Source organism: Eretmochelys imbricata, chromosome 1 (assembly GCF_965152235.1).
Source record: "Eretmochelys imbricata isolate rEreImb1 chromosome 1, rEreImb1.hap1, whole genome shotgun sequence".
NCBI lineage: Eukaryota > Metazoa > Chordata > Testudines > Cheloniidae > Eretmochelys > Eretmochelys imbricata.
Window position 1 is genome coordinate 279,778,213 of NC_135572.1, and position 17,244 is coordinate 279,795,456.

Below are 17,244 nucleotides of genomic sequence, written 5' to 3' on the forward strand. Positions count from 1 at the left end.
ATCTGGCCAGCTCCTCTCAAGATTCATATTGGTTTGGAACTTGGATAAACACAAATGCAGTCTAAGCTATTTTCTATCTCAGGAGACCTCATTTCCTCTCCTCCTCTCCCACAAAAATCTACAGTGAGATAACAGTAAGCCTGGCAATCTCCGCTAGTTCTATTTAGGGTCTCAAGCCCGTGCTGTCTGGATAGTCCCTTTGCAAATATGTGGGCGGGAAAAAGGCATAATCGGGCAGGGAATTGTCAGAACCTACATGCCACTGGTCAGAATATCTGTCCACACACACGGGGTGGGGGTGGGGGAGTAAGTAAGCTGCACCCTTTTAATGTCAGCGGTAACTTCCCACCCACTCTCAGAGAAAGAGAGGAGGAATTGTGAATTCCTTCCTGGGGCACAGCAATTATACACCATACCTTAGCCTAGCACTGAGCCTAGACGCTCAGTCTAGCCTCTAAATACTCCCAGTAGGTTAAGTTGCATGAGTAGCACAAGCAGAATTTGGTCCCAGATGAGAATGTAAAAGTAAAGCCAGAAGTAAAACCGTTTAATCCAAGTGCAACTTCCTGAAATTGTAGGAGTTTGTGTGTTACAAAAGATATTTAAAAACTTTCTGCCAATAATTAAAATGAAAACGGTAAGTGATGGAGTGCTAGTTATACATTTGTCTCATTGCATGGAACTTCTTTGACTCTCTTAGTTAGCATTCACAGGACTCCGAGGGTAGTACACAATAATCTGTACCAGTAGTTAATCAAAATAAAATACTTACCAGTAGCCTTCTTATCAAGAACTGATAAAACTATCTTTGTGCATTTCACAAGCACATTATAAAAAGTTATTAATCCAATTCAATAGGCACTCTTAACAGTAACCTTTTCTTTTTATAATGTAGTAGTAACAAGTCATTCTAACTGAAAGATCAGCAAGAATAATGTTATATAACAAGAAAACAAAAAGAAACTCAAACTTACTTACTAAATTACTTTATTTACTTTAATTGAAGTATTGCCCACTTAATTTCACATTCTAGGATTAATTAATTTGTTATTAATCATTATAATGGCACTATTCAGAATGAACTGTCAGATGTCATTCGTATTCTTACATAAAATATTAGCTAACCTAAAAAGAACATCTTGTACTTACAGAATGTATCAGTAAACTGTGTATTAGACTGACATTTACAAATATGGTACCTTTTCTAATCTATTTCATTTTACTTATAAAATTATTACTAACCTTTTTCCTGTCTGTGGAATCTAAGTGAGTCATTATTAGAACTTAAAAAGGATGGCAGGTACAGAGGCACATTTAAAAAAAAATAATAACAGTCAAATGAAGGTCTACATAAGCTAAGTAACTGCCTTCTTCTGTAGCATGGGGGCATGGGTCACTTGCTGGCTTAAACTAGAGTAAATGGTGGATTCTCTGTAACTTGAAGTTCTTAAATCATGATTTGAGGACTTCAGTAACTCAGCCAGAGGTTATGGGTCTATTAGAGGAGTGGGTGGGCGAGGTTCTGTGGCCTATGATGTGCAGGAGGGCCAGACTAGATGAACACAATGGTCCCTTCTGGCCTTAAAGTCTACAAATCTATCCTACTAGTATAGAACAGATAAATTCACTGGAAAATGCAAACAGGCTTGTTTTGATTTACTTATCAGGACATACTGTGAGGAGAATACTGTGGCCAAAATTTTCAGATTTGGGTACCTAATGTTAAGCATTTAAATCCATATTTAGGCATTTGAATAAAAAGCACTTGGTTTTTCAGAAGTGCTGAGTAACTGGGATTCCCAATAAATTCAGTGTATGTGCTCAGTAAATCAGGCCCCTTTTTAACCAGTTGCCTAAATACCTATTTAAGTACCTGACTTTAGAAACAAAGCATGACAATTTTGACCAAAAGGATGTGCCAGAAGCCACAGAGTGAGTTAGTAGTACAGACAGTCTTATCCCGTATTCGCTGCACCACGGTGCTAAGCATCATACATGAGTCTTCAGTAGAGCTGAGCAAATTGACTTTTTGGTTCAGTGGCTGAGCAGAAGAAAAATACTGGTTTATTTAGAACCAAAGTTGAATTATTATTTTTTTCTTATCAAAACGTGTGGGGAAATGGGGAGAGGAATTAATTCATGTTGAATTGAAATGACATTTCAAAAGAAAATGTTGAGTCAGAACACCATTTTCAAAACTCTTTGTTTTGACATTTCCAAAACTTGTATGCAGGGTTTTTTCTACTGCAACTATTTGCCAAATTCAATCTGAATTGAAAATAGTTTTGGTGCCCCCCAAACTGCCTTTTGATGACTTTACAATTTGTAAAACAAATAATAACCTAGCTCGACTCTTCTAGCTGGGCCAAATGGCCAAATGTGATGTTATAACTTGGTCCTGGACTTCTCAATTTGTTAAAAAAAATATGTTAAACTTGATTTTGTAGGTAAATGAGATGTCATGAAGTCTGTTTGCAAGTAATAACATAGTAAAGGGATTTTTAAGGAGTTTGGTGATTCATGAGGGGAAAAGATCACATTGGAATTTCTCTTGAGGTGGAATGAATGAAAATGTGTGCTTTGGAGAGGAAGGCTAGTTAGTCATCCCCTCTTTTGAAGTTTCTTTGGAGCTTGTACTCATTACTCACTGTCAGCAAATATATTTTCAAATGTCATAGGTAGAGAGAGTGATTAGTATTTTCCAATGTACTAGCTAGGGTTGTCGGCACCTATGTGGCCATACAAGAGCCCATCAAGGGTTGCGCCACAGGTGGGCCTGGAGAGGAGAGATGTGTAGGGAGAGGTGAAGGAATATGGGGTGGGTGGGGGAGGTGGGGTGGAGGGAGGGGACATTGGGGCATGCAGGGCTTCAGCAGGGAGAGATGCCTCTCTCCCAGTCCCAGGGCTGCAGCGGGGAGAGATGCCTCTCCCCCGCCCCCAGTGTTTTTTGTTTCTGCTGGTGGTGCACATCTGCACATTACCTTAATATTGGTGCCGTACATAACAAAATTCATTCTGCACATGGATAGAAAAAATTAGAGGGAACATTGGTCTTCAGGAGTTGGGGAAGTTGTTTGTTTGTTGGTTATGGTTTGTTTTGGTTTGGGGGTTTTTTTTGTCATTATTTCTAGATCTTTCATTCTTGAGCGAAGCTCAATAGATGGTCAAATGTTATTTGTCAAATTATTCAGTTTATCAATTGTCAAATGAATTATTCAATATCAATCTTTGTATTCTTCAGACAGCTCTAGTCAAGGCTGAAATTGGCCATACAGGCTTTTGCCAGCAACAGTTACAGTAAACATACCACAGGAATCTCTCTCTCTCTCTCTCTCTCTCTCTCTCTCTCTCTCACTCTCACTCTCTCTCACACACAGACACACACACACACACGATGGCTTAGTGATTGGTTTCCCTTTTGATAAATATATCTTAAATAAAGAGAAATGGAAAAGACATTCAACATATCTCAGCAGATGGTGTTTAGGAGAGGAGGTTGCTTAGTAGCAGCAAATTTTAAAAAAAGCCATTTGAGCATTGCAGTAAAAATTGACAAAACACTGAAATCGTTCATTAAAAAAACAGGGCTGCCTTGGAAAAGCCAAGACGTCTGGTCTCTTTAGTCCTCATAACTTAAAGGAGTGTTCTTTATATTCAGCCACAAACTGAAACTGTATCACACTTCAATTTCAATCTATTAACCCCAAAGATTAGTGAATTGCAATATAATTATTCCCAATGACCAAGGATCTTTTACAATGAAATGCTTCTTTCTTGACATTGAGGAAATGCCTAAGTGTGTTTAGTCATTAATGGTGCAGAGAAAACATTCCCAGCCTTGAATCAAAATATACCTGATTGGACTACACTCTGAAAGGTTTGCTGCTAATGCAAACTAGATGGTCTATTTAAACATATCTTTAATTTATTTTTTCTCTGGTTATTTTTCTTTAAGAGACTTTGTTGATTTTGTTTAGTTATTTAAAGGTAAGGAACTCTGGGAGCTAAGGCACTCCTGGATGACTCCCATTGACTTCAGTGGGGCCAGGATTTCACCCTCCAATTTTATCTGTGCTCTTGGTAGAATTGGGAATTATACTATTTAAACTATCCTTAAAAACAACATTTTTGTGACATTACTCAAGGTATAATATGGACTGCTGAACAGCTGTGTCCCCTCAATTATTCAACTTGAGGTGCCTTTTACACAACTTTGCTGTAAGAGTATCCACTTCCGGTCTGCTCATTCACAGCCTCCAGCACGTAAATTACTCCCAGCTATACTTGGAGTGCTATGGCCAGCCATTCTTTAATTACACTCCAGAATGACACCAGCAAATTCCAAGTTCCAGACTGGCCCTCAGAAATGTGCATCTTGTACTGCCCAGCCCTCTCCTTCTGGATAATACAAGCTCATAAAAAGTCTGTCATTTTATAAATAGAACATGATATGGACAAGTCTTGTTATCTCAAATAGAGTTTCCCAAACCCTTTAATCCAAACACTGCAATTTAGATAAACCAATAAAACAAGTTTATTAACTACAAAAAGATAGATTTGAAGTGATTACAAGTAATGAGGCATAGAAGTCAGAATTGGTTACAAGAAAATAAAAAGTAAAACACAACTAATATCTAACTTAACAAGCTAAATGAATCAAAGCATAGATCTATCTCACCATATGCTTTGGCAGTCTTACTGCCTGGATTCCTTTCAGCCAGGACTCCTCCACCAGTTCAGTGTTACTTTCCTTGTCCTTCAGGTATTGTCGATGCCATGGGCAGAGAGAAAGAGAGGAATATGTTGGGGCATCTGTTCCCCTTGCATATAGTTCTCTTTTCCTTTGAAAATGATCTCCAGCTGAGGTTCAGGAGACAGAAAGTCTGTGGAGACAGGAACCTCCAGCTATATCTTTGCCAACATGTAAATTTCTCACTCACACCCTTTTTCCTGCTGAAGAATGGCCACTTAGCCAGGTGATACTCCATTGATCTTGTTCACACCAGGCTGAGGCATCGTTTTGCCTTTTGTTTCTGAGGAACTGGTTTGTAGCTATTTTTACAGACTTGGAATATGTCTCAATAATATCATACAGTAGAATCTTATAACATTACATACAATGTTGCAACAGACATTTTGCCAGGACAATTATGATAATCAAATTATGAGTTTCCAAATTATACCTCACAAGGCATTTTTTGTACAAAATTTATCATAGTCTTGTAAAAGGGGTGAACATAAGGGTACAGACACTCACAATCCTACTTAGGAAAGGGGTTCAGTTAATGTAACCCTTTAAATGCAGAACAGCTATAAGGTCCCAATTCAGCAAGATATTTAAGTCCAGGTCCAATTTTTGAAGGTAGTTAGGCAGCTAACTCCCAGCCTAAATACCTTTAAAATCCTGGTCCCTCTGTGCCTAACTTTAAGTATATTAGTACTCCCATTGGCGTAAGTGGGACTACACAAGTGTTTAGGTACCTTGCCAAATTAAGGCTCAAGGTATTTACAGTATAGATCACCTCTCTTGATGGACCCCTATTTATATGGAGTCTTACAAGCTTTATTAATTGTCTAAAAAATCTTGCATAAAACTCTTCTACTCAACCAATATTTCTCTCTATTCATATTTTGTTAACTACTGGACATAGTTGTTCTAATTAGATTTGACATTTTCCATCATTCCCTTGATTAAAGGTAAATGTGTACTTTACTGCTTCTCTCTCTGAATATTGTCTCACCAGCATGATTTGGATGCTCAACAAAAATCATGACATCAATTTCTGCAAATAGAGACAGGAATGAAAAGGAATCTGAATAGCTAACTGAAGCATGCTGAACTCTGGACCATGTGCTTTACTGCATTAGCAAACATTTGCCTTCTGTTTTTTATGACAGATTCACTGTATTGATAATACCCCTGTTTTCCAGGGTGCTAGAGCTAAACCTTAAATCACAAAATAAATTGAGACATGGTTTTCACTCCAAATTTGTTTTGCAGCATTACTTCAGCAATCATTGCCTGGAAACTTTCATAGCAATAGATGTAAATAATAAATGAAAATTCTCATTTATATGCATTCTCAGTTACAGGCAGTTATCTTGATTATGTGTAGGCCTTTTTTTTAAACATCTGGATTTATAATTCCTATTGGTTTGCTTTTGTTTCCGTTGAAGTCAAAGCAAGATTTGCTATTGACCTTGATGGAAGTGCATTAACCATTGCAGGGTAAATTCACTCTCCAGTACTCAGTCCAGGTAATTGGGCTAGGCAGTTGAAAGATGTGAATGGGGAAAAGATGACATCCACTGTTATCAACAGTGGCTGAGCCACTCCAGTGTCACTACCCTGAGGCTGCAGGTACAACTCATGGCCCTAACACATACCCTATATGAAAGAGGAGGAAGGCTGGAAAAATCTGTGTAGCAGTGGTTCCTTCAGCCTCACCCATACACTGCCCAAACACCCCACTCTCTCAAGTGACTCCTGAACACTTGCATGCAGAGGATGCAAAATCTCCATGTGATTCCCCAAATCCTGCCCACTCTCCTGTGCAATGAAACTACACTAGTTCTGCAGGCAGGGTGACCCTTTATGGATAGAGAGGCAGATTCAACTCTACTGTAAATAAATAAATTGTGCTGCTGGACTTGGGCAAAACAGCTCAGAAAGTTTGCCCGTGGGATCATCTTCAGTACTTCCCAACACAACAAAGAGAGGATCTGGGACCTTCAGGTACCGTGTCAGGCAGTGAGCCCCATACACAAACTCAACAGAAGAGAGAACACAGTCTGGAAGTCTGATCAGCACCCTCAAAGACCTGATCTTTAGAATACTGTACAGAACTATTTAAATGCCGTGTGAATAGTTTCAAGGAATTTGAAGTCTACTCTGAATTGTGTTTTGTGTGTGTATATATACATACATTGCTTTATAAATTAAGTTTTAATCCTTTATTATAAAATAAGTGGGGTGGTTATAGAGTTCCTGGTCCTCTAGTTACCAGAGGGAATCAGGATGTGTTATAGCAGGGAGCTTAATAATTGTAGGAACTTCTTGGTGAGGGAGTTCTCTAGCTGCTGCTTAAGACATTGCTCTTTCTGTTTGTCCTCACACTACCGGTGGTTTAAAAAGAGGTGGCCTCCTAGACATATGGTTTATCCTATGTTGCATGACAGAGTGCTAGCTGAAGCACCCTGGTCACTTATGTGATTGTATAACAAAGAATATCATGGGCTTCTCTGGAATCAATTAACTTGTAATGATGGGGATTATTGATGCTTGGTGGCAATGGTCAGGCTAATGAGGTAATTAGTTCAATAAGGGGAAAATATATAATTGGCAAAAACAACAAGTAAATGGGTCCCCCAAAGTAAGCAGGGTATGGTAGAGATATATGGGTGGAAGGCCCTTCCTGACACATACCTGTGCTATGTTCTGCCATGCTTGGAATCCAAAGATTAAAGGTACAACTGGGGGAAAAAAACCACACTGTCCATATATTGTGACTAAGAGACCAGGCAAATGGGTCAGGCAGCATGGCACACTGGGTAGCTGAGGGAGCACCCTGTGGCAGTTGAAGAGGTTGTGCTGCATGAGTCAGAACAAACTAGCTTTGTGAAAATGATATGACCTTGGTTCTGAAGGGATGAGTTGTTGGGGATGTTTTTCAAAAGAGATGTTCTAGGAATCATTATGGGGAAATTCTGTGTGCTGTGTTATACAGGAGGTCAGACTAGATGGTCACAATGGCTTCTTCTGGCCTTGGAATTTATGAATCTAAAAAGAAAATACGTTTCCTGTAAAACATGGAGGCTCATTCTTGGGAGAGAATATTCTCAAGGTGTGCTGGACTTGAATAGTTCCTGGGACCACGCGCACTGGCAGGTTTAGGCCAACCAATGCATTGTGCTGCCATTGCTGTAGCTAACACTGCCACAAGATTTGTGCCTGCCTTTTGTGGATGACTAGATTCCAAGCAGAGATGTTCTTGCATAATTATCTTATGGTTTTTTTTCATCTTTCTCTCTTGATAATTTCCCAGTAATATCCGCTTTAATTTACTACAGACAGAATTAGATTTAGTCTGGAATTTCCAAAAGAGTCTAAAAGGGTGCTAGGTACGTACCTGTCACTGGATTTCAGCAGGAGCTGGCTCCTAATTCCTGTGGCCCTAGACCATTAATGTGGAAGTAAAGCTGAGCAAATAATGGACGTTTTGGTTCACTGGCAATTTTTAAAAGTCAAAAAGAATTGTTTCAGATGGGACCAAAACTGAAAATTTTTGGTCAGTTCAAAAGTTGAAAAAAAAATCCATTGTGGGTTAAACTAAATGTTTTGTTTTGGCAGGGCAATTTCCACTATTTTACTGTGCCATGCTGCTGCATAGAATGAATATCTTCTGGCTCCACCCCTCCAATTCACCAAGGCCTCCCTGAACCTGCAGTGCACAGGGAATGTACAGAAACTTCTGTGATGTCAGAGAGAGGGCTAATGACTCTTAAAGGCACAACACCCTTCCCACAGATTTTTTTTTTTTTTTTTTTAGCCATTTAAAAGGTTTTCTACTCATCTCAATCCCTCCATCACTGAAAATAGAGGGGCTGATCATGTGTAATATGGAATGTTTGATAGGTATTAAAGCGGGATGCTGCAGAGTTCCTATACTCAGCAATTCAGCATGGTTTTATCCATATTTGAGCTATCCAAATATTGTTGACAGAAGAGTTTTCAGTCAGAAAATGCCGTTTGATCAAAATCTAAATTTCATGGGAATGTGTCAGTTTTTGACAACATTTTAAATGGAAAAAGTGGAATGGTATTTCAACTTTCTTGTTTCATTGTGAGCACAGCAGAATACTTTACAAAATCTGGGCCTTAAATAGGAGCAGTAATAGCAATAGCTAATACTATAATAATTTCCACTTGTGTTTCTCATTACTACAAAACACTTTACAAATATTCACACTTTTATCCTAAAAACACCCTTATGAAGCACGGAAATATTATGTTTGTAGTACATATGGGGAGATGAAGCACAGAGAAGTTGTGGCCTGTTAGGTTATGCAGGTAGTCAGTTGTGCAGGTGGTTCATTGTACATCTAGACAGTCACGTGTTTGTAGATGAGAGGTACTGCAACTAAGCCTGTAAGAGTAACTATAACTTATTAAAATGGATGGACTCACTAGGATTTTATATAGTGTTTTGGTCCAGACTGGACAGAATGGATCCAAAACAGTGTTCTGGATAGAAGACAATTATTTCAGGTAGATCATTTATTTCCAGGTAGATCATCTCTCCAGCAAAACCACATGCTTGATAAATCACAACACTGGAGATATTTGCAACTGAGGCTATCAATAGACCATTCTATAGGGATAAGTTAGAAAGACGCCACAGAAAATCCATCAGTTCTAAAGTACATTAGTGCTTTCAGATATATAAAATGCAAATCTGCTTCTCTGACCTCTTGGAACAAACATATTTGGAGTATCTAGATTTGCATTACTATCATATTAGTATTACTATCTAGATTAGCATTACTATTATATGGTTTCTTCACTCAGAACACATGCACCACAGGGCAGGATTTAGACCAATGGGTAGTGGTCTATAGTAAAATACAAGTATGTGGATGATTACCAATAATCTGAATGAAGTAGAGGCAACATTGTTACGAAGTATCTTCTTTGGTGTTTGTTAATCTTATGTTGACAATTTCATATATTTACTCATTTGACTACACAGATGCATTCAGTTTGGGCAGCTGACTCACTTAGTCATTAGATCATATGCGCAGGAAGAGTGTGTTATTGTGATTAAATGCATTTCCAAAGTGATACATTAGAGTTGTATTTAGTCAGCTCCATTGGTCAATTTGTATTCAGTGTGTCTACTAAGTATATTCCTGGTACTGGGATCCAGTCAAGTAAAACAGTTCATGATTTAGGTTTTGGTAGTCTATGGGCTTGATTCTCATAGTAAAACTCCTTTAAACCACTCTGTGCTCTGGCTGTGTAAGGATGCTTTAAAGGGGTATAAATGTAATTTAAATTGGCAACCACTTGAAGGCCTCTTTAAACAGCCAGAGTGCAAGGTGGTTTAAAGGGGTCTTAGTATAAATGAGATTCAGGCCCTATAACTTTTCCACAATTAACTTTAGAAAAGCTAAGCTATAAACTTGGTTAGATTTTTAAAAAAATATTGTATATGCCTCATGGAAAGGCACCTGTGTTATACCAATAAAATAAAACCCAGCATGATCCTATTGAAGGGGAAAAGGCAAAATGCCACATTTATTGTGAATACAGAAAGAATCATAGTAAGTAGTTAGTTATAGCTATAACATTCCATTCAATCTCATATTTATTCACACATTCATTCATGCACACACACACAGGTTCTGCAAGGTTGTTATCATAGTACCAGCCTTTGAGTTGCTCATGCCAAGCCACTGGCCAGGTAGCCTGGACATGAGGAGGGAGCAGGGCCTTGTCAGATGCTCATCTGATGCTCCTGGAAGTTGCTTTGCAGAATCAGACCCCAAAGTTCTCACTTTCTAGAGTCCATTTTTACAGGAATTCCTTCCTATGCCAGTCTATGGGAATTGCTTCATCATGCTGTTGCTGAATCAATCAGCAGATGACACATTCCTGACGGCTCCGTGCTGCCAGATGTTATCTTGTTCTTTGGTTCTCCCATTCTTGAGGCTGTTGGGTGGATTCCAGTCTGCCCTCCAGGTGTCCTCTGGTTATTTCCACTTGACGCCTTCTTCAGCCGATGGACACTGGATTCTTAGGCTGGCACCTCCCTGATCATTCAGTTATTATCCACACCAAGCATCCATCCACATACATCCTCTATCTCTATTTTAATCACAATTGTTAACAAAGCAAGATGAATACAACAAAAGGGCGGGGAGTCTCTGGGTGCTGTTTCTGTTGTTACAGAGTATTGCTTTGAGTCTCTCTCTGTGTGAGTAGTTGTTGTTACAAAGAATTGCTCTGAGAACAGACTCTGTCTTAGAACGTACTAACACAATTAGCAGCTTGCAATTTTCACACATAGAGGGAGAGAAACAGTACCAAAACCGAAGAGACCTCTTAATTAGTAATACCCTGGAATTTAAACTATGGGGAATCAAACTCATTTGTGATTTTAATACAGAACTTCTTTAATATGATCCGACACATTGGCAAAGAAGACGGAAAACAGATGATGTATCATGCTAAATTTTTAAAACAAATGAAAATACTCTTCACCTGCAACATAAGTGTGAGATGTTGTGTGATCATTCAGCTCAATGAGAGTACAAAATGCGGGACCAGTACTAATCCTGCATTTAACATTTGTACCTGACAATGTCTGTTATTTGCTTCACCTTATAAGATTAATCTGAAACCTTCTAGCACCATATTGTTCGGGATGTTTACAAGGTATTTAATTAAAAAGATTTACATCAGTCATTTGAACATCTTACTGTGTTAATGCAAATAAATGGTGGGTAGCAAATAAAGCCACTGCTAATATAACTAACACTCTTATAAAACATTTACCTGGATGGGTTAAAGTTCATCTATCTTCTGTCTCCAAGTCCATTAACGTTAAAGATGTTATGAATCATATGTGGCAGACTGCCCAAGACAATGTCATTTGCCATCTTATCCTACATAAATACTGTGGTACAGGTTTCAGAGTAGCAGCTATGTTAGTCTGTATCCACAAAAAGAACAGGAGGACTTGTGGCGCCTTAGAGACTAACGAATTTATTAGAGCATAAGCTTTCGTGAGCTACAGCTCAATGAAGTGAGCTGCAGCTCATGAAAGTTAAATACTCTAATAAATTTGTTAGTCTCTAAGGTGCCACAAGTCCTCCTTTTCTTTTTGTAGTACAGTTATTTTCTTTAATTAATCTAGAGGTGTGGCATTCTGCAATTCCCATACTGATAAATAACAATGTGATTTAAAAACAAAATCTTCAGGATGGAAGACATTCCACTGATAACAATAGCTACAGATGATATGGTATATTGCTTTCTCAATAACCTCCCACAACAGGCTAGCTAGTCTGATTCCTTCAATTGGCAGTGAGTTCATAACTGAATAATAAAGAAACACGATACTTTATTAATAGAAATTTTTATGCTAACAAAGCAACTGGGTTTTGTCAGTTCAATAATACCTTTTACTTGAACCTAGAAACCTCTGTCAAATTTAAATGTCATAGCACTTCTATACCTATATTAGTCTTCATGGAAATAGGTACAGAAGTGCTATGACATTTAATTTTTCCTTCAATTTTGATTGTCCTTGCCAGAGCTGGCACTCTTCCCCATTTAGTTCTCTTTTTAAAAATGTCTATTTTATATTACTATGGAGCTGGGCAGGAAATGATTTCCCATCCCATGGAAATTTTCAATTCCAAAAAATTTCCCATCATGACTTAGGACCAAAAAGTAGAAATCTTAATTTTGTGAACTGATAATCAAAACTTGTTTTGTTTGGGTCAATTTCATTTTAGTTTCAAGAAGTTTGATTTCAACCATTTCTAATTTTTTTTACTCTAGCTGAAATTTCAAAAAGTTTTCTTTTTGAAAATGTCAAAACATTTTTTCCAATCATTTTTCAAATACAAAAATAAGCTGAAATCAACCCCTTCCGGCAAAAGGTTTTGGTTTTGATAAGTTGGTATATTTGGTAAAAGTTTTGGTGAAAAAATTCTTATCAGCTCTCTTTATTATTAAGAAAGTGTGAGGACTCTAGAATAAATATATTTGTTGAAATGGTCTTATATTGTAAGACCAGGTATCTAGCAGCATATCTGAACGTTGTTTGAATATTTGTTATATTTGTGTTTGTGTTTTTGTTTGTAGATAGGTAAGAATAGAAATGGGTGTTGGCCCTTTAAGAACAGGGAGACTCTTTGGATTGTAATGCATGAGTGCAGGGAACCCAGAACAATGTGCAAGTTCTACCTGAAGTGTACAAGCTCCAAAAATGTCAAAATCTGAGTCAACGAACTTATCCTTCAAGAAACAAAGCCTCACATCTGACAGATTTTTTTACACATTCTGAAGAATGTCTTTGTACGATTAATATATAATCTTACTTTTTGTGCATATGGGACTTTACAAATAATATTTGAGGTTCTTTTTATTTGCCACCTTGTTTTTGAGCTTTTGGGGTGAACATTTTCAAGCATTTTCCCTCAAAAAATTAGGGCTGGAAGTCTGTTTATTTATGAAAGCTGAAATTCAAATGCCTCAACAAGCTGGGGACTGTAAGAAGAACACCAAATATCATGATAAAATCATGGGAGTTGGCCACACTGTAACACTGAGAGGGAGAAATTGCAAAGCATTATTTTTATATGTACCCTTTTGCAGTGTAATCTTTAGTAATAAAAAATGGAGTCACAATTTCAGGATAACAATCTAGGGCCCAATTCAGAAAAGCTCTGAGGTTCTATTAACTTCCTGAATAGAGATGTTGCTTTCCTGAATCAAGTCTTCAGTGATTCTGGGCACTGAATGAGTCACAGGTTACTGGGCACAGTGATTTCCTTTAAAAAAAGAATCATAGTATGTAGCATTACCTAGGGCTTGTCTTCACTGCAGGCTAAATCAGTGCTTCTGCAATCGATGCAGCAATGTTGATATAGTGGGTCTGGTGAAGACGTGACAAGACGAGAGCTCTCTCCCATTGACTTCAGCACTCCACCTCAACGAGAGATGGATGCTATGTCAATAGGAGAGCGTTTCCCACACATATAGCGTGGTGTAGAGACTGTGGTATGAAACTGAAGTTGCATGACTTGCACTGACCTACCCTTCAGTGTAGACAAGGCCCTATAATTCAACATTAACAAAAGATCAAGAGTGATATCCTGGCTCCACTGAAGTCAATGACAGTTTTGCCCTTACAATTTCACCCTAAAATGTGCATGCATTATTGGACATGTGTCTACCCCTTTGTCCATGCAAAAAGGCAGGGTAGGGGAAGGTGCAACACCCTTTACCCTTGCATAAAAGTCAGGGATAGAGAAGTTAAATTATTGGTCTAAAGACTCAAAGCAAGTCAGTGGCAGAGCCAGGATTAGGATTTGAGAATCCTATTAGCTAGACCTCTGCTTTAACCACTAGATCAGACCTCTTCTTTATTTGAAAATAATCTTTCTCTCAATTTAATTTTATTTGGGCAAGGCTGGATGTCTAAAAACAATCTTTAATTAAATTAATTGAATACATCACTAGTGTCTTAATGTTCCATCCATTCTCTTTTGCTCTTCCTCATTTAAGACGTTTCCTCAACAGTCTTTTAATGTTTTGCTACATAGGGAATTCTTTCATGAATTCATGCTGAACAAGAATGAAACTATTTTTGTGTGTTTACACATTACCACAATGCTTTAAAAATTTAGCCTGAATCCTGGGGCGTTTGCTAAGCTCCAGAGAGGACTTTACAAATAGGCAGATGAAGAAAGAAAGGTTTCATTTAGAGTTGAAAGAGTTCATTTGTACATCTTACTTCACGGGCATTACTTTTGTCCCAGAGTAGAGAAAGATATAATCTTAAGAATCCACCAAGCCAGTTTAGATGACTGCCAAAGCTGTAATGCAATCATATATATACAGTAACTCCCTTTTCCAATGCTTTCTCCCTTCACCTAGTTCAGAATACAAATGCAGACAATATTGCTTTCCACCAGTTTATCTAAAGAAATCTTTTGTGCAATAATGGAGATAGAGAATAAACATTTCAAGATTGGAATCCACTCATCTGTAAACAGAAATGACATGGCTGGCATTTGCTGAAAAAATTAGTAGAGATTATCTTTTCATAATAGCAGTAGATTGAATACTAGTTGAAAAGCAATTTTTTTTTCAGCAAGCTGTTTCTCCACTCCGACAACTTGTGTTTGTCTTTATGTTCAAGTGCAGCTAATTGCTTTCCTTTTATTTTTAATGAATCACCATTGCACTTACTCATCAGTAGTCCAAGAGCAAGAGAGATTACCAATGCTGAAACATTTACAGATGCACCTTCAATAGGAACTGAACAGCCTCTGGTAACATCATGGAGAAAGTGGCAGTTTAAAGGATGACCTCCATTATTGCCAACTTTGTATTTGCTGCTATCTAATACTCAGAGATGGTACTTTGTGTGTGTTTGGGGGAGGTGGGGGGTGGAATCATACATCTAATTCATTCTTTGGGGGAAACATGACCTTGCACTACTAAAATTCAACCAAATCAATCACTGCTCCAGGCAATAGACTGGATTCTAGTACTAGGAAAGCCCACCATCCCAGTCTTTTCTACACACAAGGCTTCTCAGCTGTAGCTCACAAAAGCTTATGCGCAAATAAACTGGTTAGTCTCTAAGGTGCCACAAGTACTCCTTTTCTTTTTGCAGAAATGGATGGTGCATTTCAGGAAGTGAGAGACAGAGGTCTGAGATTCTGAGGTTTTAAAAATATAGAGCATTCTACAACTTAGATTCTAGATTTCTGAAAACTAGAAGGAAAAATGGCCAAAGCCAAATAGAGGATAAGGAAGGGTTGTTTATTTGGTTGTTTTGTTTTTGATTGCAGACAACATGCACTGATGATCCTTTTACTAACGATGGAAAAACAACACCCTAAGAAATGTGGTGGCCTAAAAAACAGATTTTTAACAGCAATATATAATCTAATATCATGAACTGAAATGATCATGAGAGACAAAAGTCTTATATTCCTCACCAGGTTTAATATTCCCATGTAACTGTAAAATAGAACTGAGTATGTCAATACTAACCAGTGACCAAGCCAAAAAGTAAGGCCTGAGATCAAGTGTAGTGTCTGGTTTCTATGTGAGCTATGTACTGTAACAGGGAAATTATAGAAGGATGAACTTGAGGATATAACTGGTCTTTTCCATTTCTGAATTCTCTGATTAATGTTTTTAACATTTTCCCACTAAATACGCAAAAAGAAAGGGAGTACTTGTGGCACCTTAGAGACTAACCAATTTATTTGAGCATAAGCTTTCGTGAGCTACAGCTCACTTCATCGGATGCATACTGTGGAAACTGCGGAAGACATTATATACACAGAAACCATGAAACAATACCTCCTCCCACCCCACTCTCCTGCTGGTAATAGCTTATCTAAAGTGATCACTCTCCTTACAATGTGTATGATAATCAAGTTGGGCCATTTCCAGCACAAATCCAGGTTTTCTCACCCAAAAATAATGTCTTCTGCAGTTTCCACAGTATGCATCCGATGAAGTGAGCTGTAGCTCACGAAAGCTTATGCTCAAATAAATTGGTTAGTCTCTAAGGTGCCACAAATACTCCTTTTCTTTTCGCGAATACAGACTAACACGGCTGTTACTCTGAAACCACTAAATATGCTTATTTCTCAGAGCTTTTAGGCATATACTTCAATTTGGCCCTGGGACAACCACTGTCTGGTTGCGGCTGTAAGGGATCAGCTTGAACTTATGCCCCTGGAGTAAGTTCCCTCAGTGACATTATGTCCAGTAGGGAATTTGCCGTAGATGACCCTCATTCCACCACACAACCTGCCTTTTTCTTTCCTCCTGCTGCCCTCCCCAACCTCTAGCATGTCTCCACTGTGACAGGGTCAGGCCAGATGAGGAGGAACTTTGTCACGCCACCTTTCCCTCATGCCAGGTGATGCAGTCCCAGCATCACAGCAGTTACACACAACTCAATATGCATTGACAAACAGGGTCCAGATACCCCAAGAAAAGAACAGACAGTTTAACCCCCCCAAAATAAACAGGTTTCAGAGTAGCAGCCATGTTAGCAAAAAGAAAAGGAGGACTTGTGACACCTTAGAGACTAACACATTTATTTGAGCATAAGCTGTAGCTCACGAAAGCTTATGCTCAAATAAATGTGTTAGTCTCTAAGGTGCCACAAGTCCTCCTTTTCCAAAATAAACAGTTGAACCAAGTGATTGCATACTGTGTTATTGTACTACAAACATTTACTGAGTCAAATCTTTTATGAAACCTTGTAATGCACTGAACTTAATGGTCATTATGAGAGATGCATATGGGTTATGGTTATGAATGTGCATGTGTATATATAGGTGGAAAATCGTACTGGGCACTACGGTGCAATTTCAGCAACACCTCACAATGGGGTGGTGAAGCCCTCAGGCAGGGAAGGGCTACCTCCCCAACCAGACCAGACTGGCTCCAACCACCCAGCCATGGTCTAGGCCAAG